The sequence below is a fragment of the Ochotona curzoniae genome, unplaced genomic scaffold (assembly GCF_017591425.1).
Source record: "Ochotona curzoniae isolate NIBS_2020 unplaced genomic scaffold, NIBS_Ocur_1.0 contig_883, whole genome shotgun sequence".
NCBI lineage: Eukaryota > Metazoa > Chordata > Mammalia > Lagomorpha > Ochotonidae > Ochotona > Ochotona curzoniae.
In genome coordinates this window covers 75,921,100-75,934,062 of record NW_024466599.1, presented here as the reverse complement: position 1 = coordinate 75,934,062, position 12,963 = coordinate 75,921,100, and the positions used below count along the sequence as shown (strand labels likewise).

General features: G+C 41.2%; 1 non-coding gene across 1 annotated transcript; it reads right to left on the bottom strand.

Annotated features, from left to right (window-relative positions):
- Positions 1-12,471: 12,471 nt before the first annotated feature.
- On the bottom strand, positions 12,472-12,578 carry LOC121165438. The gene has a single exon (XR_005885232.1). It is a non-coding gene; the product is annotated as a U6 spliceosomal RNA (small nuclear RNA).
- Between the last annotated feature and the right edge of the window lie 385 nt (positions 12,579-12,963).

The window sequence follows — 12,963 nt, the reverse complement described above, 5'->3', positions numbered from 1 at the left end:
TTCACTGGGAGCTAAATTTTGCTCTTCTGCCATATCCGCTTATTTGGAAGTTTGGAACTTACACAATGTTATCACCTGTTTTTGCTCACCTCACACACTTGATTCTGTGCCTGGGAGCTGGCCCGCCACCCAGAAGGCCTGGCAGTCCCTTCAGAACACAGGAGAAAAGCAAGTCAACAGTGAGTCTTAGACAGTCTTCTTTCTATAGGTTAACTGATTTTTGATGGGAAAACCTATGGTCAACTACTAAAAGGGGGAAATCCTGAAGCAATTATGGCATAGTTTATTTGAGAAAAAAAAACACATAATTTGTAAATCAAGCAATTCCCAGAATCATAGCATGTTTTGAGACCTCCAACCAACAACGCCATCAAACATTGTAGGAATCAGTAGTAAGGCAGCTATCACCTTAATTGGCTACAAGCTTAAACATTAGTTGATTACAAAGCCTCCTGTAACTAATAAAGGATTGGTAACTAAATTGGACTGTTTGGTTCACTGCAGAAGTACAGTTCAAGTAACAGTCTCCCGCACGTCTTATTTCATACAATCAACCCTTATTCCACTCCTATGTTCATTTCTTTATTCAATGAAAATTTGGGAGAGTCTTTGGCGGTTAGACAATGCTTGGGATGCCTTCTTCCCATGTTGCAGTGCCTGAATTCAGTCCTGGCCCTTCTGTTTTCAAGCCAGCTTTCTACTAATGTGCCCCCAGGGAGGCAGCACTGATGAATCCCTGCCACCCACACGCACGATCCAAATTGAGTTGCTGGCTCCTAGTTTTGGATTTTGCCCAGCCCTAATTGTTGCCTGAATTTAGGAAGTTAACCACTAAAGACCTCTCTCTTGACTGCTCAGTTTCTCTCTCTCTCTCTCTTTCTGCCTTTTAAGTAGAATTAAAATTGAAACTGAAATGAAAATTTTAAAAAAGTTATCCCAAATAAGATGCAGATGCATTGGTTTTCCATCTTTGAGGTTAGAGGCAGCACAAGAAACGATGAGAAAAGATGGCAAAAAAATGTACACAGATGTACACAAATGTAGAGGAAGCACCCTCCACTTGTGTTAGTCAGTAGCATCCTCATGAGAAATCATACCAACACGATTCTTGGGTAGCCTATTGTTCTCGGAGGAGCTTTATTCTAATATTTTGAAATGGCATATGATATATCTAGGTCTAGGACTTGTTCCAGCATTTTATTTGCCACAGGTAGATGCTTTCCGTCGGAGAAATGGAACCATCTTCTACTATGTAAGAACTATTTTTTTATTATTTCTTTGGAAGAAAAACATGTTTCCCTTCTTTTTATTGTCCTTCCCCCTGGAAATCCCACTGGGTATTTGATCTCCAGTTCTGATCTTGTGAAAGTAGCCAGAATCAAATGGAGCTGCTGTGTCAATCCTACCAAAAAAAATCTAAATAAATAAGGGTGGGAAGTTAGGAAGGCCTTCCTGACTATAATATTGCATAACAACCTTCACACCTCTATACACACAAACACGCACACACACACTCCTGAAGAGATATCTGTATCACAACTACTCAATTTTGTAGCCAAAAATTATTTTTTAAAAGATTTATTTTTACTATTATTTTTTTTATTGAAAAGGCGGATATACAGAGAGGAGAGACAGAGAGGAAGATCTTCCATCCGATGATTCACTCCCCAAGTGAGCCGCAACGGGTCGATACTATGCCGATCCGAAGCCAGGAGCCTCTTCCGGGTCTCCCACGTGGGTGCAGGGTCCCAAAGCTTTGGGCCGTCCTCGACTGCTCTCCCGGGCCACAGGCAGGGAGCTGGATGGGAAGCAGGGCTGCCGGGATAGAACTGGCACCCATATGGGATCCCGGGCTTGCAAGGCGAGGACCTTAACCACTGTGCCAACGTGCCGGGCCAAGCCAAAAATTATTTTTAAAAAATTTAATGTCATCTCCTTACTTTTTGCTTTATGAAATGTCCCATGGTTCAACCCTTTGAATACATTCACAGTTTACCATAGCACACACTTTTCCAAAGAAATATTATTCTTGGAGATTCATTCTGATTTTTTAAAAAACATATTTCTATTTTAGAATGATAATATTTTGCATTTTGCCTATAGTCTCAACTTTTTTACTTCCTTGTCTTTTGGTCTGGGTAAGTTCTATAGTTATCTACCAGGCTTTTACTGAATTTGGGAACTTAAGCATTATAGCTTTAAGTTTAAAGAGCTCACTTTTTCTTCCTGTGATTCCTTCCTTTTGAGAGATACAGATGCACAGAGGGACAAAAAGTACTCCTGCCTGCTTTTTCTCTCCCTAAATGACAGTAGCAGCCAGGAGCTGCAAATGCAGTCTTGGCCTTCCTGGAAGGGAGCCGGAACCCAGTTGCTTTGAGGCTAACGTGCTGTTTCCCGGGGTACAGTAACAGGCAACTGCAGTTGGAATCCAGGACCCAACCAGTCCAATATGGGATGTGTTGCCTTAACCATGAAGCCAAAGACCCTTTCTTTAAGATGCCTAATGGGAAAACACCCAGGAGGAATGCTTCTGGAACCCAAAGGGGGCTGTAAAGCTTATTCACCAGCAAGCCTCGCTTGCTTGGGCAGCATTACTCAATTTTAAAATGTTTTCTGGTGTCTCATCTTATTGAACTATGCTGTACCCACCCTTACCCCTTTGCTATGGAAAATACTTTTGAAGACATCCATTAAATGTGCGAGACTGTAGCTCGTGCTCATAAATCCTATGCTTTTTTCTCTAATACATACTAGTGATAACCCCACCATTTCACTTCCAGGAAGCACTTTACCGTTTCTATGTGCCATATCTGGATGGCCAACACCATTACTCCTGCATTTAGGGGCTTTTATTATATAACAGAAGGGAGATGAACACGTTCTGCAGTATCATAACAGTTCATCTAAAATCATGACAGCTGCCAAGTGCTGAAGGGTGGGATAAGGCATGCATGCAGTGCAGGCATGCTGGACAGAGAGACAAATCAGGTTCACAGTGTAGGGAGAAGAAAGACTACAGTTATCATCACTCAGAATGACAAGCAATTTTCTATTTCTGGTATTTCCATGCCTAGACCATGCTCAATATGTTTACTAAAAGAGCCAATGTTATCTTACATTCGGTGGAACACAATTCTAGACAAAGAATCTTGCATAATGCACTTTGATAAAAGTGGATGGTGAGATATTTGCTCCTGTAAGGATGGAGTACATTATCATTTCCCTTTTTCTTCCTCTGCAACTTAAAATCCTAAACTCCATTTATAAAGGAAAAGTTAAACCCTCTGAAAGGTAGAAAGAAGGCACCCCGTATAGAGACAGTGAGGTGCAGAAAACCACACAATGGTGAGTTCATTGGGTTTTACTTAGTCCTCATATGTTCTCAGGTGGATGCTACAGCATCAACCCATGCAGAAAACACAGTAGCTGTTGAACAAAGGCTAAATGCTTCTCAACCAGTGAGTGCACCATGAAAGGGACATCCTGGAAAACCTGCGACAACATGACTCAAACCAATGTTCCCAAACAAAGCTTCGAATCTTTCTGCCAAGGCAGGATGGGGAACCTACACTTTCACCCACACCTGCGAAGGACACTGGGATCCTCAGCGAAAGCTGAGTCGTGAGTCAGGAATCCCATCCTTGTTGGGTGATGATGAGGGTCCCTGCCATTACATGAATGGAGATCATATTGGGAGGAATAAGGAAACCCACCTGTACTCCTACATCTCTCTACCCAAAAGGCATCTGAGGAGGGCATTCGCCAGTGGCCTGGGACAGCGAGGCCTGGGAGTGGTAATTGCCAGTGGCACTCCCACTCTATCTATTGGAGGTGGTATCAGCACTGGCAAAAAAAATGGAACCTGAAATCCCACCATGCCAGCAGTAAGAAGATAGCCTTACTGAACCCCCTTTAGTGTGAGGAGGTACTATTCCAGTTCCCTGACCATGAATGTCAGGGGCAATTGGGTCAAAGAGAAGAATTCAGTAAGATCCAGATTCTCATGAGATAATATCCAGTATTCAAAATATCTATGACATAGTTGGAAACCATCTCTCATACCAGGGAGATCTTAACATGGAGACAGATAGTTATTGAGTCTGATCAGAGAGGTGTCAGAGATTAGAATGATATGACAAAACGTTTTACAATAGCAGTCATTAAAAAATTGCAAAGAACAATTACAACTACACCTGAAAAAAAAACAAGTAAAAACGTATAAAATCTCAACAAAGAAGCTGAAGACATAAAACCAAATGTAAATTTGGTAAAATAGAAAGAAATTTTATTAGGACAGAGGAGAAATGACAGATTAGTAATGTAGAATCAAAATAAATAAATAACAAATGGATAGAAAAACAAAAAAAAAAATAAAAGGAATCTAAAGCAAGAAAAATAAAAGCAAAAAATGAAAAATTAGAAATCAATGATGGTAAAATGTAACAAAGAAAATCAATTAAACCAAAAGCTTTTCCTTTGAAGAGACGCTTCAAGATTGACAAACCTCAGGGCCAGCTCCAAGTCAAAGCAAACTAACCCTCTGCCTCCAGTGTCAACATCCATTTCATATCCCAACTCTGATCCAGCTCTCTGCTTTCTGGCCTTAGAGAGCAGCAAAGGATAGCTTCAGTCCTTCAATCCCTATATCCATGTGGGAGAACCAGAAGAAGCTCCTGGCTCCTGGCTTTGGATCAGCCTTTATGACCTTTGGAGGGTTGAACCATATCTTTCTGTCTCTCCCTCTCTCTGTAAATCTACCTTTTCAACAAAAACAACTAAATCTTTTTGAAAAATGGACAAGCCTCTTGTAAGACTGACAAGAAAAATAGAAATAGAAAAATACCTGAAATGCGAGACAGGAATTGGCCTGTTTATAGACACTGAATGCAACTAAAGGCAACAGAAGAACAGTACAAACAGCTCTACATACACAAATTCTACAATCTTAAGGAAACTGACCAATGCTTTGAGAGGCACGATTGTCCAAAGTTTCCCCAATGGAAAACAGCTCCAATAGGATTAACACAACTAAATTTGCAACTTTGAAAACCTGAAAAGGAAATTTCCAGGCCTAGATGAATGGAGTCTCTGCAGAATTCTACCAAGTCATTAAAGAGGAATGCACAGTATCTTCCAGAAAACAAGCAAAGGAATGCTTTCCAGTCTGAGGTCAGCACTATCCGAACAGTAAAATGAGACAGAGTGAGGAGGTACTCTGTCACAACTTGTGTCCATGCTAGTGTTGCAGAAGGAATGCAAGACAAAGTATAGAGGAAGGACAGGAGGGAACATAAGCTCCCGTTTTCAAATTAGTTAATGGTTCATTTAAGGAACCACAAGAAATCTGCAAAATCTCCTACATTTGGTGACCCCGGCAAGGTCCCAGGAAACAAGAAAAACACTTTAAAAGCTGTCATATTTCTATGTATTAACAGTGGACACTTAAAAAATATAAACATGAAACACAGTGCCATTTTTTATTGCCCAAAACACTTAAGTGGGACATAGGCATTTTAGCGTGTAGGTTAAATGTCTGCCTCCCACATCAGAGAATCTGGATTCAACTCCCAGCTCCTGCTGATGAAGTGCCTTGGAGCAGCAGTAATGACGCCAGTTAACTGGTTCCCTGTCATCCTTGTGAGAAACTTGGACTGGATTCCAAACTCCTGGTTCTGACTCTGACCCTGGCCAAGGACCAACCATCATGGACATCTAGGGAGTGAACCAGGGGATGGGGTCTCGGTCATTTTGTCAATAGGTATATCTGGTTCTACCACTCTTTATGTGTCTCAAATATTAAGAAATATAAAACTCTAAAAAGTACACATCTAACCAAATAAACTCACATGTTGAAAACTTAAGTGCAAGTGGGACAAATGAAAGAAGATAGCAATAAATGGAGAGACACATCATATTAACAGATTGGAAAATTCAATACTGTAAGGATGTCAGCTTCCTGTTAGTCAGTCTGTAGGTTTAACACAGTTTCTAGCACAAGCTCAGAAGGCCTTTCTGCAGGTGTTGATAAAATTGTTCAAACATTCATGTAGAAAGAAAATGAACTAGAATCACTGAACCAATTTTGAAAATTAAGAAGTGAGAGGAGTAATTCTCCTTCAGTTTTAGAACTTTTACCATAAACCATGGAAATTCAAATGATGTGGTATCAGCAAAGGGAATTGATCATATCAATCAATGGCGAAGAACACAAGATCCAGAGGAGGCCCATCTAAGTGTGGTCACTGATTTTTGGCAAACGTACAAATGCGACTCAATAGAGACAGAATCCTTATTTCAACAAGTGATACCAGAAAAAATTTTATTACCACTGAAATGACCCTCAATCTATATCTTACACTTTATATCAAAATAAATTCAAAATAGAACATAGATTGAAATTAAAGCATATAGCACCTAATTTTTGAAAGGCTTTTAAGATTTATTTATTTATTTGGAAGGTAGAGTTACAGACAGAGAGACAGAGAGAGAGATTTCCCATTCACTAGTTCACTCCTTACACGGCCACAACAGCCAGCGCTTGCCAGGCTAAAGCCCAGAACTCCCCCCTGGACTGTCACATAGGTAACGAGGGCCCCAGTTTGGGGGCCATCTTACACTGCTTTCTCAGTGACTTAAGCAGGAAGCTGGATCAGAAATAGATCAACTGGGACCCTAATCAGTCCGTATATGCGATGCTGGCATTGCAGGGATGGCTTAACATACTGTTGTCACAAACAGGCCCCCAAACATGTAATTTCTAGATGATAACACAAATGAACTAGTGAGAAAATAGGGTTTGGTAAAGAGTTCTTATTCATGGCTCAAAAAATCCTTTGCTCTGCATAAGATTCTGTTAGTAAAATAAAAATCAAGGGGAAAGTTCTCAAATGATATATCTGACAAAGGACTGGCAAGTATGAGAACACACAAAAACATCTATAAATTGAAGAAGCAACATAAACTAGAATCGCAGTAGAACTGGACAGGCATGAGGAGAACTGGACAGCTGAGGAGACATTTCCTAACAGGCTGCAGAGGAGGCAAATAGTTCCATGAAGAGGGATCCACCAACGAGATCTGCAGGAGGTTGTAAATGGAGCTTGTCCTGCAGTGTGTGCGATGCCTTAATGGTGCAATGTGTAAATAGCAGAAATGTATTTCTCCTGGTTATGGAGACTGGGAAGTCCAGCAGGCTTCAGGTGAGGGCGGAGTCTCTGCTTCCAGCGCAGCTGCAGGCAGGCTGTGTGTTCACATGGTGTGAGGGCGAAGGGCCCTTTTGTAAGACTCAACTCCATTCCAAGGCCAGAGAGCTCACATCTTCCTCACAGAACCCTGCTTACCAAGATGGGCCCAGTTGGGGTTAAGTTTCAAAATGAATTTTGATGGGAAAACATTTAAACTGATACCTATTAGAAATCCAAAATAAAATTTGCAAAATATATGAAAAACTCTCAATGACACGGGGAAATTGAATCCCTCATCATTTGCTGGTGTAAACATAAAATGGTGCTGCAACAGCGGTGAAATTAGTTTGATAGCTTCTTAAAAACCAAGATGTGCCATTCTAAACAGTAGTCACACTCTTCAGCATTTATCCCGTAGAGCCTAAAGCTGATTTCTCTACAAAATCCTTCTGGGTTTCTTATTTTAGCTTTGCTTGTGATAGTCCAAAGCTGTCAATAATTGGAATGGTCTATGAAACAAATGAATGGCTAAATAAACTGTGACACATTCACATCACAAGCTCTGGCTGCAACGAAAGACAAACTATTGGTTCTCACAAACTGATTGCAGGCAGTGAAACAAAAAGCCAGTGTCGAAGAATGCATACTCTGATCCCACTTCTGTAACATCCCTAAAATGACAAAATTAGGGAGATAGAAAATCGATTCAGAGTTGCCAGGATTAGAGAGGATGGAGAGGTGAGAGGGTGTAAGGACGCTTGGGTATCATCATGGAGTCTTGTGACAGTGGAGGAGTCCTGTGTCTTGATTGTTGTAATTACATGAGTCTACACACGACAAAATGACAGGGTTAAACAGACACATCGTACCTGTGCTAACTTGTACTGGTGCTGTAGCGTCAGCTATGACACCAACATACAAAATGCAAGCTCCGGGAAAATCAGACGGAACACCTAGGTAGTTTCATATTTCTAAACAAAACACCTGAAACAGGTGTTACGAAGAGAAAGAGGTTTATTCAGACCACAGTTTTGGAGGTTCAAGGGCAAGGTGCTGGCGTCAGCCTTGTTTGGTGGGGGCTGTCTCAGCCACGTCATGTTGTGGAGGATGACAGAACGTCCTTGGGGACAACAACGGCATTGTCAAACAGGAAGTGAAGAGGTTTGAGTCAAGCTAGGTTTGGGATTTTGTAATAACCCACTTGTGAGAACTATTTCTATGAATTGGACAAGAAGTGGCTCCCCAAAGCCCTGTTCCATGGTGACTAGATGAATGCTAATGATTGAAAAGTCAGGGTTGAGGTTTGACGCAGTGGTGGCATTGGGACATGGCCATTGGGAAGTAACTGGGTTGGATTTTGTTGCTACACTGGGGCCGTTAACCACACAGAGAAAGAGGAGCTCTTCCTAGTTCTGCCTGACTTACCATCACATGACTCCTGCAAGCACCACACCACAGCCAGTCAGACAACACAGCAGTAAAGCCACCCAGCTCTGAACTGTGAACCAAACTCTAAGTCAAAAGAAACCATCTGCCTTCCAAGAACATTCCTCTCGGGTCTTTTAATGAAAGAAACGAAAAGCTGAATGATACCACCTCCCAAAATTTGCTTATTTGCGTCTTGGTGTGGGCCTTTCTGTGACTGCCTATCCATCTCAGGCAGCAAGAGCGCCTGCAGAGTTGGAACTCTTCCAATCCCAGCTTCCTGTCAACATGCACTATGGAAGGCAGCAGGTGGTGGCCCAAGTACTTGGGTCTCTGACATACAAATGGTATACTTCAATGGAGTTCCCTGCTCCAAGCCGTCCTCTGGCCCAATCCAGACCTGTGAATGCATTTTGGGGGTGTGAACCAGCAGATGGAAACACTTGCTTTCTCTCTCTCTCTCTTTCTCTCTCTCTCCCTCCCCTTAACTCTCAGATAAGTACGTATATATTTGGAAGTAAAATATTCAAGTGGCTGGGCAACACACGGTGTGTTATAGGCTACGGAAGGTGTGATGCCTTCCAGTACTTTCTCTGAGCCGAAAGTGCTTCAAAGGAAGTACTGAATTTGTTAACCATCACTAAGTTTTCTTTTTCCTTCCTCATGCTGAAATATTAAAAAGGATAACTACTGGAAATATAACTAATGAGTTGAATTTACATTCATGGAATCTATTAAATGGTGTGAGTAACCAACTGGCTCCTCCATCTGTTCGTATATTTACAGCGATTTAACTTGTTATGCAAGTCATTGCTATTTGTGACAATTTAATTGTGCACCTCATGCTTTCAAGAGCATTGGTGTTCAAATTCTTATCTATTAATTGCGAAGTAGAAGAAATACATAAAATATGTCATTAATGATTACTTTGTAGAGATGATTCACTCAAATAAAATGCATCATAGTCCAGTGGAACAAACAACCACAGCTACAGTAAATGCATTTCACATAATTTTTCTAATTTTTTCAACTCAACTAATATTCATGGTGTTCTCACATGCTTTGTCTGGATTGTTTCCTAAACAGATTTCTTAGAAAGGTTCCAAATTGATATTACTTAACGAAGTTTTCCACAATGCTAGACATGATATTGATCTGTGCTACCCAAATGAGGCAGTCACACACAGCCACGGAATACTAGCAACGTGATGATTGTTGTCCAACACTGACTTTTAAATAAAATGTATTTTAATTAATCTAAGTGAAATCTTGAAAGGTTGTGTGTGGTAAATGGCTGCCATGTTTGATCAGTAGAGCTCAAGATGTTATCAGATATCTTACTTCTTTTCAAGATGCTTTCCTCCACGAGTTTCTATTTTAAAAAAAGCACAGTACCCATTTATACAGAGACGGTGTGAGTCAGACACTTCCAACAACCACCCCTATCCTTCTAGCCACAGCTTCCCTTGGTGACCATTAGATACACCAGATCAAGACAGACCCAGTCTCCTTTAAAGTCTCCAGTGGCATATGGCAGTTCAGCCCATTCATTTCTGAGACATAGTTGATTGTGTGGTGAAGAGATAAAAACTAGGAGGAAAACATTTACTTCCTTCGGATGCTTCCTTCAGTAGCTAGAAATAGTTCCAGCTACTCTGTATCCTTGAGGCAAGCAGTGAAGAAAAAGATGACCCTGCCACCCGCAGCCACTGAATCCACCTGGGAGTAACTGATAAGGATTTCTAAATTTGTGGGAACTATGGTGTGAAATCTCCATAGATTAAGCTCATTTTGGCCAGTGTTTAATATGTTGCCATCAGAAGCTGCCAAATCGATGGACATCGTTTAGACTCCTGACACTAGACATGTTGTGCATGTCACAGCAGTGCAAGCAGTGTGCAACAGTGGGGAATAACCAGGGAACAGAAAGATGACAACTGTTCTAAAGAAAAGACAACAGTTTTGCAATTACTGCAAAAGAAAACTTTGGGATGCAGGATGTGACAGAGCTTTAAATGGGATTTGACTCTGTTAGCACTACCTTCAGACCAGAGAAGGTCTCCCCAAGAAGCCTTTGAACTTATCTAGACAATAAGATGCTGGACTCTATGCTGAGTATATGCTTGCAATGAAGGAATCTCAACTAAACTTGAATTGTGGTTTTGCAAGAAAGTGGAGGAATCCACCATAGGGGGGAGGGTTATCGGAGGGGTGGGAGGAATCCCAGTGCCTATAAAACTGTGTCACATAATACAATGTTATTAACAATAAAAAAAAAGATGAAATGGGAGAAGATGATGTTAATTAGAATCTGAATACAGCTATAAAAGCTGTACCTCCTACTGGTTTGCGTGAGGACCAAGTATGAAGTGGGTAGAATCGAGCTGGACTACAACACCCATTGGTTTAAATGGAAGACAGGGTTGGAAACAGAACTGACCCAGCAGTTGCAGCAACCAGCATGTGCATAAGCTGACTGGGGCAACAGACTGTGCCAGACCCTAAACTGGCAAGACACACAAGAATCAGGTCTGGGATCATCTCAGATGAAGTTTCTTTGAAGATCCCTTCAACTGAACTGCTGATCTCAGAACCCCAACCATGCAGCGACTATGTCAGCCAATGGATTCTGAATAGATTTCATTGCGATTGGAATGGCGAGATTGGCAGCAATTCAGACCTATTGAACTATCAAAACTGCTTGAGCAGGACCCTCGGAGCATGCCGCACATCGGGGACCTGGGATGGTAGGAGACTGGGTGGGGCTTTTCCCTTGTGTCTCCCCTGACCCCAGATACAGGGGGAAAAATTATATCAGTGTGGGAAAAAAAAAAAAGATAGGCAGTAACAAAAGGAACAAAGCATTGCTAAGTGCCACAGCCCCAGATGAACTTTGCAAGCATGGCACTGAATGAAAGAAGATAATTACAAAATGATTGCATAATATGATTATATTTTCAAGGCTCTTCATAATTAAAAACTCTTTTATGGCTTATACATAAAAGGTATAGTTATTAAAAAAAACTATAAAAGGTATCATGCAATTCAGGATCGTGGTCATTCAATCTAGAGCAGATAAGGTGAATGGTTGCATGCTTGTTGTCGACTGGGGTAGAAAGGGTGAGTATTCTATGCCTTGTCATGAATTCTCTCCCCTTCTCCACCAACCGCATTTCTGGGCTTCAAACTCCAGACCATAACTTTAATACGTTTTTTAAACATTTATTTTATTATTTTTTTGTTGTTGTTGGAAAGTCAGATATACAGAGGAGAGTCAGAGAGAAGGATTCACTCCCCAAGTGGCTGTAATGGCCAGAGCTGAGCTGATCCGAAGCCAGGAGTCACGAGCCTCTTCCAGTCTCCCACGGGGGTGCAGGATCCCAAGGCTTTGGACCATCCTCGACCTCTTTACCAGGCCACAAGCAGGGAGCTGGATGGAAAGCGGATCACCAGAATTAGAACCAGCGCCCATACGAGATTCCAGCACATAGAAGATGAGGACTTCAGCTGGAAGACTACTGCGCTGGGCCCACCGTTAACAATTTTAAATGCCAACATGTATTAAAGACTTAATAAATTATTCCAAAAATGTAACGCAGTTGAATAAATGGGAAAAGAAGACTTTCATCACTGGTATAATCCAGAAACCTAACTGAATAATTCCAGCTTGGTCATTCCTCAGGCATGAACCACAGTTCTATACAGATTCTAGGCTGATAACACAAACACCTGAACATCATTAGAATTTGCAAGGTGATTGCTTCACAAGGCCTGGACACAATTAGAGATCTTTTTAACAAGAAGGGAAACCTACATGCTAAAGAACATCTCCATCTTTACAGAAGGCTGACTCTGTATGTACAGCCAATCAGATTTCTTTGTTTTCTTTCGAGTCATCCTTGCACAGGGGCCATGCTAATCTTCTCTGTATCATTCCAATTTTAGTATATGTGCTGCCAAAGCGAGCACTCTTTGTTTCCTTTCAAATACCTATCACAAATAACATGTGGAAATGAGGAAGTATATAAAGTGAAACATCAAACTAAAAGTAGCATTTGAAAAATAAGACTCCATGAGAATGTGACAGAACATCAAGGGCCCCATTCTAGCTCAAGAACTTAGAGACTTCTACATTTTAAACAGCTCCCCATTCATACACACACACACCTGCAATTAAAAAAAAACCAACAAAACCTGGTGATAAATAATAAAAGTGACAACACATCAGAGTTACAATAGGATTTATCTGACATCACTAATATTTCCATGACAGTTCTGGGAAAGTTGACAGAAAATGTGGTGGCCTTCCCCAAAGGTCAAGGTGAAACCAGCAAAAGCTATATTTTACTTATTT